General features: G+C 35.4%; 1 protein-coding gene across 2 annotated transcripts in view; it reads left to right on the forward strand.

The window, feature by feature from the left end:
• LOC138323395 (guanylate cyclase 32E-like) overlaps positions 1-12,372 on the forward strand; it is a 77,030-nt gene that overhangs the window by 16,409 nt on the left and 48,249 nt on the right. Inside the window, exon 1 of one of the 2 annotated variants that reach the window (XM_069267986.1) lies at positions 2,713-2,983. The exons of the other annotated variant lie outside the window; for it this stretch is intronic. The gene's annotated coding sequence lies outside the window, so the exon portion shown is untranslated. Of the gene's footprint in view, positions 1-2,712; positions 2,984-12,372 lie in introns of those variants that run through there. 2 annotated transcript variants of the gene reach the window in all.

Here is a 12,372-nt window from a genome sequence, read left to right on the forward strand (position 1 = left end):
TTACGAGTGAACTAAATGTAACGTGGATGGAAAAGAGACAGCAAATCAATTTGTGAATTACTCGGATGTCTCTAACCAGGTCACAGAGGAACAATTGGATTTAAGTACACATGAAGTGGGAGTGGATGTCACCTACATGTAACTATTGTAATTGGCAGAATAATATATCGGTCACTCGTACAATGCACTTCAATACCATTGACATTGTCTGAACTTCTTGGGCAATTCAAGGTTTCAAAGAGTAACGTTGAGGTTTGAAAACTTTCCTTGGTATGTGCATCAAAACATTTTTTGTATAAATGAAACATTGTTAAGCAACTTAATTGCGAACTGGTGGTCGAATATTCAGTCCATATGACTATATATGTTGCTTAAGAAGTTTCTCCTGCCGCTACACAGAGGGAAAAGGGTGATTATCAGCTATCGTTTCCACTCCGCCACCATGGACATGCTTTATATCAAAGATGGAGATTTTGAAAGATAAAATATTAAACTGCAATAAAACAGTAAATAACATGCGACCCTACGGTTTTATAGAGAGCTATCTTTTAGATATGAAGATACATTTTTAGATAAATTTTTCCTATGCTTTTCATTACCAAAGACATCCCCAACACATGATCCGATAAGGAAGAATATAGCATATATCTACTGCCTGAAGGCCGATATTCCGAAGATAAAATTTTTTCCTGTAGTTTGTTGTATGTAGCTAGATATAATTATATTCATCCTGACCGCAGTCTGTGGCGTAAATAATATCATCCATTGTTTCACATCTGTTGTTAAATTTCATACTATTGATTTTTTTTTTAAATTCCTGTCTAGCCATGCTGATTTTGCTTTCGTCTACATAAAGCGTCTCAAATTTGTAATCATTTTTTATTATGTGGGTAGGTAAAAAAGTTATCGACACTCTGTACTTAAAACCTCAAACTGATTCTGCAGGCATAGCGTCCTTTTGCGTCATTGAAAGTTTGTGACCTACATCTCTAAACAGCAAGAGACGTTTATGAAAATAGATCATTTGTATATGTAAATGGGGAATGTAATATTTTATAATCGGTATTTTCTGTCGATCATATAATCTTAATCCATAAAATAAATCTATCATTCGAACTGTTTATCAATATCAGAATGAACGTTAATTTCACTATTTCCATTTAGAACATTTAATGTGCAAAATCCTATCTTACTAAATCCCATATGGTATTTAACAATTCTTTTGAATAATGAAAAGGTTCTGCCTACAGTGGAAAATGTTGCGTGCTCCATTAAGCTGTTGCGATAGACCTAATGCATGTAATGTTTCATTCTGTCGTGAACCACTTACATGGACCGAGTATATTATTACTAGACTGAACTTCATGGTATATCTTAAAACTCTTTTATCGAGATATCGTTATTCTTGCTTAAACGAATAATGAAGCGATATTTCATCTCTCAAGACCATTGTATTCCGCGTAATGGACGCCAACCGATCTCTTAATTATAACAACATGGTAACAATGACGGTGAAAAAAATAAAGGAAAAAAACCAAATTGAGGGTTTTGAACTCGTAACCCAAAGATGTAGACTGCAGTGATCAAGTGTCGGTACGTCTAAGACTAATTAGGCACCGCTGCTCAAGTTCTTCATATGCAAGATATTAAAAGACGAAACTGAAAGATAGGATTGCTGCATGGCTTGGACACCATCAGATTTTGTCCTGTATTACATGAGACTGCAATGTATCAGCGAACGAATAGCCCCAGAAATCTGTGATAAATTATTAAACATACCATAGAATACCAGTGTAATCGGCCATTAGGTTATCACGTTATCTATAGAAGTGTTTATAACCATGAAATATGTGATGGTCAGAGTTTGGTAACTAGATTGGGGCGATGTATTTTCTGCCACATTAGATACATGTTTATTTTTTCGGTTCATAGGCAATGCCTTGACCAGTTCAGATGTCCGCCGGCTATGTGGATGTACATACCCAATCGACAAACAACATCAGTTATCAGATTATAAGAGCTCACTTAGCGGTAGTACTTACAGAAGGTTATCTATATATATATAATACAGGCTATTTCATATGCATGTATACAGAGACTTTGGTCAATTGAATGGTCAATATTGGTTGTTTATATAGTCTTGGAACAATTAAGCTTCAACGAGCATGCATGCTTAGAAATGCCAAAGGGTGCATATATCAAAATATGACATCCTACCCTCTCTTACACTTTGAATCGCCAAGAGTCATGCGGTTGAGTTTTGGATGCAGTGGTTTCTTGTGTGGACAGGCCTAGTCACATAACGATACTTAAAGGTATACCTCATTATACGAACAAGAATGGCATTTAATTTCATGAAAATCAATAGGATTAACTCAAGGGAAATGAACCTAACTAAGCACTTCGAGTAGTGATTGGGATTCTGGCGTTATCGTGGTCCCCTGAGAAAGTTTTCAGATGTGAATATACATTGCATTATTAGCCATTGTATCATGTTCCAGTCATTCTCTAACCTTACACGAGACTCCGTACAGGTACATTTTGTTTTAGTGTCACTAATTGTTACCTTTGTATTGGCTTATGGCACATGACATGGAAATTCCGGTTCGGACTCATGCTGTCGTATACGAAGCTACGATAACTTCCGGAATAATGTTCATTTGACATGTTTCTACGTTTGGAATTTCCGGTTTTCAGCAATTAGGATGCATTACTGTCTGCATAGGTGAACGAAACAGCTATCAACGAGAACCTAATCCGGACAATGTCCTACATGGATATATCAGCGATGGATGGCCATCCGAGATAGATACAAGTTTCTTATTCGGATAACACACTGATGAAAGGAACTCTATACATAATCTGGTCAGCAATCGCTAAACACATATAAAATCATCGAATATAAGCACTTTAACTTATGGAAAAATACGTGAGATGTGATTTCCGGAGACTAGCACCCGATGGGTAATCAAGTCTTCAGTGTGTAAGTATGTCTGTAGGTGTGAACACTTACATATAGGTAACATACTTATTGAGAATTTTCAATCTTTTTCATTTTGTTTTCGCTGTAAAAGCTTGTGATTTGTACTATATATAGGTGATCTGATTAGATTAGAACAACATTTCTGGGACTATTTTACACGTAAATACACACTAATTCAGGTATATGCGGGATCTGTTTGTGAAGTTGTTTTAAGTAATTTGATTCATTCAATACGGGTCATTCTGTTCCGCTACACTTTCCGGATCATTGATTTATTTGAATTAGTTGTCCAGTCGCCGCCAGAGGATTGAGAACTGATATAGGGTGTTAGATCAAATTGTTTTCAAACAGGAAAAGTGCAAATATAATCAAAGAGAATAGCTTGTGTCTATACTATCAGTACACAACCATTTATAATGCTCGTATAACTGTTAATTTTTCATTAATTCCAATAGCTATGTATACACACGCAGTCTCTCTCATCTGCGGCCTATGAATTCTTAATTTCGCCTTCCATAATTGCAGAGCAAGCCGTTAGAGCTATTTGTAGTTGATACGACTGACCTGTACGGAATTTTCTCCATCTAATGAGACCATAATGACCACTGGTCAAGTGGGAGTGCATTAATTGTGTGGGTATTCAAACGGAAAGTAATCGATACCTTATTATACCTATGTACACTGACCTTATCATAGTCACATAGTAACAAGTAGACGAATACTGTTACTGTCTAACCTACTCAACTTAACGATACAATGTTAGGATCAAATGATTTTGATTTTACTTTGAATTTATTTTGGCCTTTTATTTCGGATTATTAATATACTAGCTTTATACCGTTTTTACCTCATTATGAAAGTGATGTAAGACTCAATAGTGAAAAAAACCGTCACGCTTTTTTATTTGGTATGTGCGAATGGGTAACGGTCACCTTTATGAAGAGTTGGAGCCCCACTAAGGGAGAGCTGGATTCCCTTCATCACAGCCTGCTGAAATCCTATCTTCGAATTTCGTTTCGTTTTCATTATGATAGCTATATTGGTATGACAATTTGACGTTATTGTGTCAAATAACTATAACGATTGTTAACCAGAGACACAAATACCGTATTTGAGCTAAACACCCCATGGATGAAGTCTAAGTCGTTTTAAGCAATATCCTAAACTAATTAACAAGAGCTGTTGGAGAACAGCAAAGCTCGCCTGTTCAGAAGAAGTTGATGTTCAAGTATTTACTATTTAAACATGGAAATATGACAAATTGACAGACTCAAAAAACCCCTAAAGGGCCCCAAATTGGTTGTATTATCACGTTCAGCATCCATACACATTAGGAAAATAAAATCATAAACATTTATGATGACTTATGCTTAAACAATTGACAAAATAGAAACTTGCTCAAAAACTTTAACATGGAAATATGACAAATTAACAGACTCAAAAAACCCCTAAAGGGCCCCAAATTGGTTGTATTATCACGTTCAGCATCCATACACATTAGGAAAATAAAATCATAAACATTTATGATGACTTAAGCTTAAACAATTGACGAAACAGAAACTTGCTCAAAAACTTTATCGTGAAATGGGACGCCAACGCTGACGCCGACGCCGACGCCGGGGTGACAACATTAGCTCCCCCTATTCTTCGAATAGGCGAGCTAAAAACGAAATAGAGGTAAACACATATAATAAAGAAAAAGTTAAGAATTCATGAAAGATATATATCCATGAATAAAGTCAATAAAGACAAGTTAATCATTAAATATCGTCATGATAAGCACTGCTTGACCTTGCAGAAAACGTAGCTGTTTTGGTTTCAGCACTGAATGGCGCCAGTAGTGCTATCTCATCAATTCTCTATGTTTTGTTTTGATTCCGGCTTTAAAGAGAGCAGCTTGATAATACTGAAGATAAAATATAAACATACCGCAAAACATATATTCCCCTTTCGAGAATCCATGGTGATGTTTCAGCGATACAGCAACGATATCAAAATCATATCATGTTAAATTGCCGTAGCCTATATATACGTTAGGAGTTGAACAATTCTGACGGCCAAAAGGCCACTTTAGCTGGGAGAGATATAACCCTACAACAACATGTTCTCTCCAGTACATTTTTTAGATTTAATTTGACGTTTTTATTGACTTTCAGGATCATTTATATAAGTGGTTTGTAATTTTTCAGATTAGTAAAGAAAAACATGTATCATTTTTAATCTTGCGTGAATTAGTGAGTTTTGTTTGTTGGAATATAATTACGATAAGAGATAAGAAGTTATGGGAGCTTTGTTTGACCATATGTCTCACCAAACTGCGTCATTTTCGGTTTAAAAGCAGAAATCAATACTGATACAAGTCACGAAAGTGCACTGGTTTGTACTTTCGCGTTTCTTTAATTGCAAAAATCGCTTTGGCTTTAAGTATTTTTTCGGTTGTTCTTTCATGTTTTTATTTTTCAATTTTCGTTTATTTGATCATATAGTAACACTAATGAAAAATATCCAGGCGAAAAAAACAGATATTGCTTAAAGTAGATGGCCAATTATAAATAACGTTCGGATTCCTTCTGAAGAATCAATTTGACTCATAGCATTACGTATGTTGTTTGTTAAATCTTACCATGTGTGGATTTCTATTTATCCTACTACCTTTTCAATGTAATTGGAGAAACTCATTACTTAAAGACTCTTCAAGCGTCTTAATCCTTAATGGAACTCCAATATAAAAGCTTTGTCATTCCGAAAATGAAATAAGATTTAATTTCATAATTTCCTTTCAATGTTAAGCTATATAATTCTTTATTGATTCGTCCAAGGGCTGTGCACTGAGAAAGCCCAATGACGGTGTTTTTTTTAAACAATTTGAATTTTGTTCGCAGTTGATGAGGAAAATTTGTTTGCGTGCGAGGGAAATTCATTCTTTTACGATTTAGTATCAAAAGGCATTATCCAAAACGGCCTTTTTGTACTAGTATATTCCATAACCCAAGAACTTAAGAACACCCAACCGTCTCAGCATCAATCAAAAGATGGACCCAACCTTCCTGCCGACACACTTTGGCAAGCAAAACAGCTGAAAGCACTCGAGAAAATGAGTCGTTTTACTTTCTCAAAGACGTCTTTTCTATTTCCTATTTCAAAGATACTTAGCCTCCTCGGGAATTTGTTGATTGGCAAAGTTTGTTGATGGAATTGTTAACATTCTTGTCAAAAGGCACAGTACCTGGATAGCTATATGTTAGAGATCAAAGCCGGCTTTGTATTTACTACGAAAAACAATGGCATAGTGAAATCAAAGAGTTTCCGAATAAAACGGGAGCAATGAATCAAGGGGATGGCACAACATTTCAGATACAAATAGATAAACAAATCACAAACAAATTCAAATCAACCACTAGTTTAGAATTAATTGCCGGGTAATTAAAATAAGTATAGGCTTCTGTATCGAAGGCTACCAACGGTATAATTATTTCGCGCAGCTGCATGGAGGTTTTTTTCTTTTAGTATGTTGGAGACAAACCAAATTAATGGTCTACTCTGATAAAAAAAAATAAAAAGATATCTTTTTTGAAAACTGGAAAGAATAACATACGAAAAAGTAATAAGCATAAGAAATAGGCAACCACTAGTCTTGCATTAAATGAAACACTTATATTCAAAATGAACGCGATGGTTTAAACTATTATTTAAAACTTTAAACAGCAAAATGTTTTTACATCTACATGAAATATGATATATCAATATATGTCAAAGGCAAATAAAAGCAAGAATTACCTTGTGAACAATCGTTAACACATTATATGGGGAACAACTCCAGACGCCTTGGAAAGTAAGCGTACCATTTTTAATTGACGTTAACATTAAGTTGCGACAACTGCGTTGATTAAAATTGCTTTATTAATTTTGATGAAAGCCTATATGTAATATCAAATACATATTTGAAAAAAAAACCCGCTGAATAATAAGAGCCCCTGTGTTTGTTTGCTTAGAATCAGATGTTCAAAACACTGTGTGGCTTTCATTTAGTTCAAGATAAGAATCATTGATATATTAACATCCTATTACCAGCTAGGTTCATGAGACGGTAAAGTTCAACAAACAAACAGCAACGGGTGTGTGTTTTAGAGATTGCGGTATATTCGTGTTGTGTTTTCTGGTATAGTGGAATCCTTGCCCTTTTATACTTTTATATCACTGAATCAAGCTGCGGAAGACATCAAGCAACATACCCTACCAGACACATTATACTTACAAGGGGAGAACCAGTTTTCCTACTCCCTCTATGCTGAGCGCTAAACAGGAGCAGAAAGTACTACTTTTATAAGCGTCTTCTTTGGCGTGTTAACAGTTCCGTTTTTTGTACTCGGAAGTAAATTGAAAGCGATAAAACGGTCTGAAGGCAATACGTTACCTTTGCTTTATTTGCTTTTATGAAGAATATATGAAATGGTGATATAATTTAGCATCTCCTTGAAGGCCAATATTTCATTTGATATTGAACCCATGTGATAGCGGATATATGCCATGACACGTAAAAATTACCACTGTAACACGCGGCGGATGACACAGATGTTTGACACTGTCATAATATTAGTTTTTGTGATTAAATTTATTGCAGTATGGCCCGTTTTCATATTGTAATATTGATTTAAAATGTAAAAACATAACCCATCACAGAACCAGATAAAACAAAGCTATATAATATCCTCAGATCTGAAATGAACTGTTGTGACATTGTATGACACATAATGAAGTATAAAAAAACCAACTAACTTCCACTTGCTTACTTTCAACTAAAGTATGAAAGGCTACGCGAGAAAAGGCCTCTACTTGGTGTTAGTTGAACTTTACTGTCTCATTATTAAAATAAAGCAAAACCAAATCATGAATTAAGCAAGATTTCATCAAGTTTTATTATCAACATCACATGATTTATTTAAAGACATTCGCTATAAAGTAATAATATTCTCACACCAGTAATTCCGCCTGGTGTCATAATGTCCGACAATAGTATTGACTAATGATGTCCACAGTGATTACGTATGGCTAGGGTCGGTTCCAGCGAGTTGACCAGGAGTAGAAGGCTTGCTTATTACTTGTGCTAAACCACCAGGGGCCCTTCTCGCCCACACCTTCACGTCGCCATATTGTGTGCCGTGTGTTTGCAATCTGATGAATGCTTGTATCAATAAAATAAAACATCGTCGTGCCAATTCTGTCGCGACAGAAATAAGAGTGTCCTAATTCAGGCCACGGTCAATACCCGGGAGTTATATACCTTATTGATTTGCGTATATATAATGTACGCTTAATACTCCAAGATAAAAATAGTGAAAACTTTTAAATGAAACACTCCCTCCTTATAGCCATTTTTTATTGTTATTATCTCCGAATTCATCGAAAGCTCATTACAAGGAAATACACATTTATGTGCATACATCCTTTTATTGTTAGTCTAAGTACATATTATACAATGCAGGAGAAATACAGTGCGCTATTTAGATGAATTCAATACACCCCTTGTGCTTACATTGCGCTGTCCACATCTTTGGTTTGGTCTTTTAACATCTTCTTTGTCTTAAAAAGAAAGAAAAATTAAAGAAAAATAAAGCATGAAAATTGAAAGAAAGCATACTAACAAAGGCATAGTAAGGTAATTTTGATACTTGAATTTTTATTCTTTCAATGGCTGTTTTCATAATCTATTTACAGTGTAATTTTCATTACCAAAACTCGTCTTTCCTCTAGTGAGGGAGTTGTGTCGCCACTGAGAGAAAGTGTAATCGTACATTAGAGGGCATTTAGACATATTTTGAAGAAGTCAGGCGATTACCTATGTTTTTCATACCGTACATGTGGGCCATGCGTTTCGTCAGCATCTGACATGAAGGACACAATCGATAGATAGTGGATACGTTAATGTACATCAACACATTCTGATATGTAACTATATTTCCGTATTGTCTAGGCATTGAGTATACTAATGCATCTCATTCCGATTGATTTAATTTCGTTTTACATTGTAAGGCATGTATTTCGAAATAAGTTTTTATTGACAATGTTTAACAATAACTTAACAATCCACATTTTAAACAGCCTATCAAAACACATATCAAAACCTCAATGTAACACTTAAAGTTAAAGTCACGGAAATTGGTACGTCCTGATATCATTGCATTTTATCGAAAAGGCGACAAAATTTGAGACCTCATTCTTAAAGTCTACCTTGACACTGCTAATTTTCGGCCATGAGTTGAGCGCGTCCCTGTGATGAAGCCTTTGAAGCCAATACAAGCCATAATGGTAATTTTACCTATGCTTAACGTTCAGTTGCGTGTGGAACGACTGGTTATTCCGTTGTTAGTATAACGTCATCGGGCGTGTGTTCTTTTTTATGTGAAACATGTTACGGTGTATGGATGTCTGTATGTTTGGGAGGATGTGGAATATTCGTGTTGTGTTTTCTTAAAATAGTGAAATGCTCCTTTTATAGTACTATATCTCACTGAGGCATGCGGCCGAAGACACCAAAGAAGCTTAACCGGTCATGACGATGAGCTAACAAATTGTTCCATTTCCTTTATCACCCTGGAGGTATTGCGCTCAAATTGTACATGTTGCCCCTACTGCGACTAAACTCATGAATTTATCTCTAAAAGTGATAGTTTCTGCTAATGCTTAGCACACAGCAGGTAGGTATACTTTGGTAAGATAGCACTATAAAATGGCAAAAGTTACCACTATCGCAAAGACAGAACACAAACATACCGCATACACATTCACATATACATAATGCATATAAGGGAGGCCGTCCTTTAATGAGCTTGAGTGTTAATAGGACGTTAATAAATGGGGAAAAAATAAACCAACCAACCAACCAACCAATTATCCCCTCTCAGCTAAGCAGGAGCACAAACTTTTACAGACTATTATAGTGAGTCTCAGCTAGGGGACATAATTTACAGCTTTCTTCGTAGGTTTTACCGTTTAACTCATGGCCAAAAGTTAGGCGGAGACGTTAATTTAGTCTCAGTGTACGCTGCAATGGGATTAACAGGCGCAATGCTAACGCCCTAACTACAGGATATCTTTCAGAAGGTAAAATAGAAGCTATTTAGATAGATTAAAGATTCAAAGTTAAAACATAGTTGTGATGTCATCTATTGTTGTTTCTGTACTTTAACTCTCGGATTATCTGGCCATTACCTGTAACTGTCCTATATGTTACCTTTTACTGTCTTATATGTGACTCTTATATAAAACAGTCACTTGTAAGACAGTAAAAGGTAGCAAGGGTGAGTACATGTCTCCAGGCATAATCCCATAATAATGTTAGCACATAACACACAACCTGCCGGAATATTCCATTATTTTTAAATCCAAATTAAGAAAAAATCCCACTCAATTAATATGAAGAGAATTTAATCCTCTTTTGATGCGTAATCAAACACATCCACAGAATCTCTGTATATATCCCAGATAGAGTTTTCCTCTTTATTATGAATTCACCATTTGACACTTATCTACAACATTAACTCCAATTTTAACATTCTGAAACCATGTTCTTTTTGATATTGTTTCAACATTTCAGAATTTTATCGAAATCCCATTGGCTTGTTGTGCATATGGAATAGATAAATCCAAAACTGTCCCCGGAGAGGTCGAAATTTTAAATCCCCTGAATTCAATGAAAGTTCTGGGGCACCGACTGTTTTGAACTGGCCTGGAAATCACTTTTATATGTGATCATTTTAGCAAGACGCTTTTAAACAAACGCCTCAATTGTAGGTCTAGCTTCATATGTCACATCAGACATTGGAAAGAAATGTCATTTTAGTAAAAGCCACCTTATATCGCTTAAATTGAGAAAATAATATCCCTCCATCACTGTCGGTGGACATGGTGAAAGTGAATTTAAAGATAGTTGTCAACCCAAAAGCATGCTTCATGCATTCCGTTTATGAATGATATTCATCACATATAACACAGGCAAAGGTAATTCTATGTTGCCATTGTCTATATTAGATTTGTCATGGTTGAATGCACATTTGTAGAGTTACCTTAGCTCATAAACAAAGACAAAAAAACTGGCTTATATTAGAAATAAAAGTGTACTTTATTAACACAAAGACTTGCTATGTTTTAAGTTAGAGATAAGCCTCAAACTGTACAATTTGTGGGATAGAGAACAGATCTCGGCTCTGACGGGCCTCGATACAGTTCTCCATCCCACATATTTTACAGTTTTTGGCTTACCTCCATAACATAATATAGATGTTTCCTTTACTAGAAATTGCAACCATTATTTAAGGAAGGCTTCCTCGTGATTGAAGTGAATAATTGTCAGTTCTATTTACCCGCCCTTTTGTGTCCATATAAAGTAGTGTAAGCATTTCTCCTAGATAACCTGTTATTCTTTGTAGGAAAATATCAAGTAGGATTTTACACCAAATCACAGTATACAACATACAATGTTTCATTCATCAATATGCTTGATGCCGAATTTCCATTATGATGACCTCTGATGTCTCTTGGTCAAAGCTAACAGACCATGCAACATGTATCACTGCAAATGAGAATCAATCCTATGTAAAAGTAATGTTTAGTAAAATACATTTAAAAACAGAGTATTGTTAAGCTTGTCTATATGACCATCCAACACAAGCTGTCCATATAGCCAAGTGGTCAGTTTGTGTTATAAATGTTCATTTGGTGCCTAAGAAAGTGTCTGAATAAACAGGCTCTCTTTATACAGATGTGGTCGCTTAGGCAAGTTTTACTGTAATAGCAGTTGCTGGTGAAAATTTTATAGTTGAACTAATAAAGATGCATGTAATAGGTTTACCTTATGATTTTGAATTGGATATGTAAATATTGTACTGAGGTTTTGAGCTAGTAAGGTGAGTATAAACAATACCCTACAGTAAAAATAAACATTTGCTTAATATACGACTAGATGTGAAACAGAGTATAACCGAACCGCACTGTTGGTGACCTACATGTATATTGGGTGATATTGGTGGTAATAGCTAAGCCAGCAGAATATTCAGCGAATGTTTCAATGAAACAATGAAAGACCATTACGTCAATTTTGGGGGCGTTTACCCAAGGGACATCGTCGGAGCGAATTCTCCATTACCGTAAAGTAAAATAGGGCAACTTTTACTTAACACATTATTCTGACGTCTACCCTTGGCACGTTTGACAAGAATCGTCATCAGACCATATAAGTTGCTGATAAGAATACCTCAGCTGCACTTTATCGCTAGATCATTTCTGTTTAATTAGAAACTTAGGATCTATAATACAATATGTCGTAGAGACCAGCAAATCAGGTCGATCAATTTTAGTGACAATTTACTATGTTATTGAGACGAGTAGTGAGA

This window comes from Argopecten irradians, chromosome 5 (genome assembly GCF_041381155.1).
Source record: "Argopecten irradians isolate NY chromosome 5, Ai_NY, whole genome shotgun sequence".
In the NCBI taxonomy this organism is placed as follows: Eukaryota; Metazoa; Mollusca; class Bivalvia; order Pectinida; family Pectinidae; genus Argopecten; species Argopecten irradians.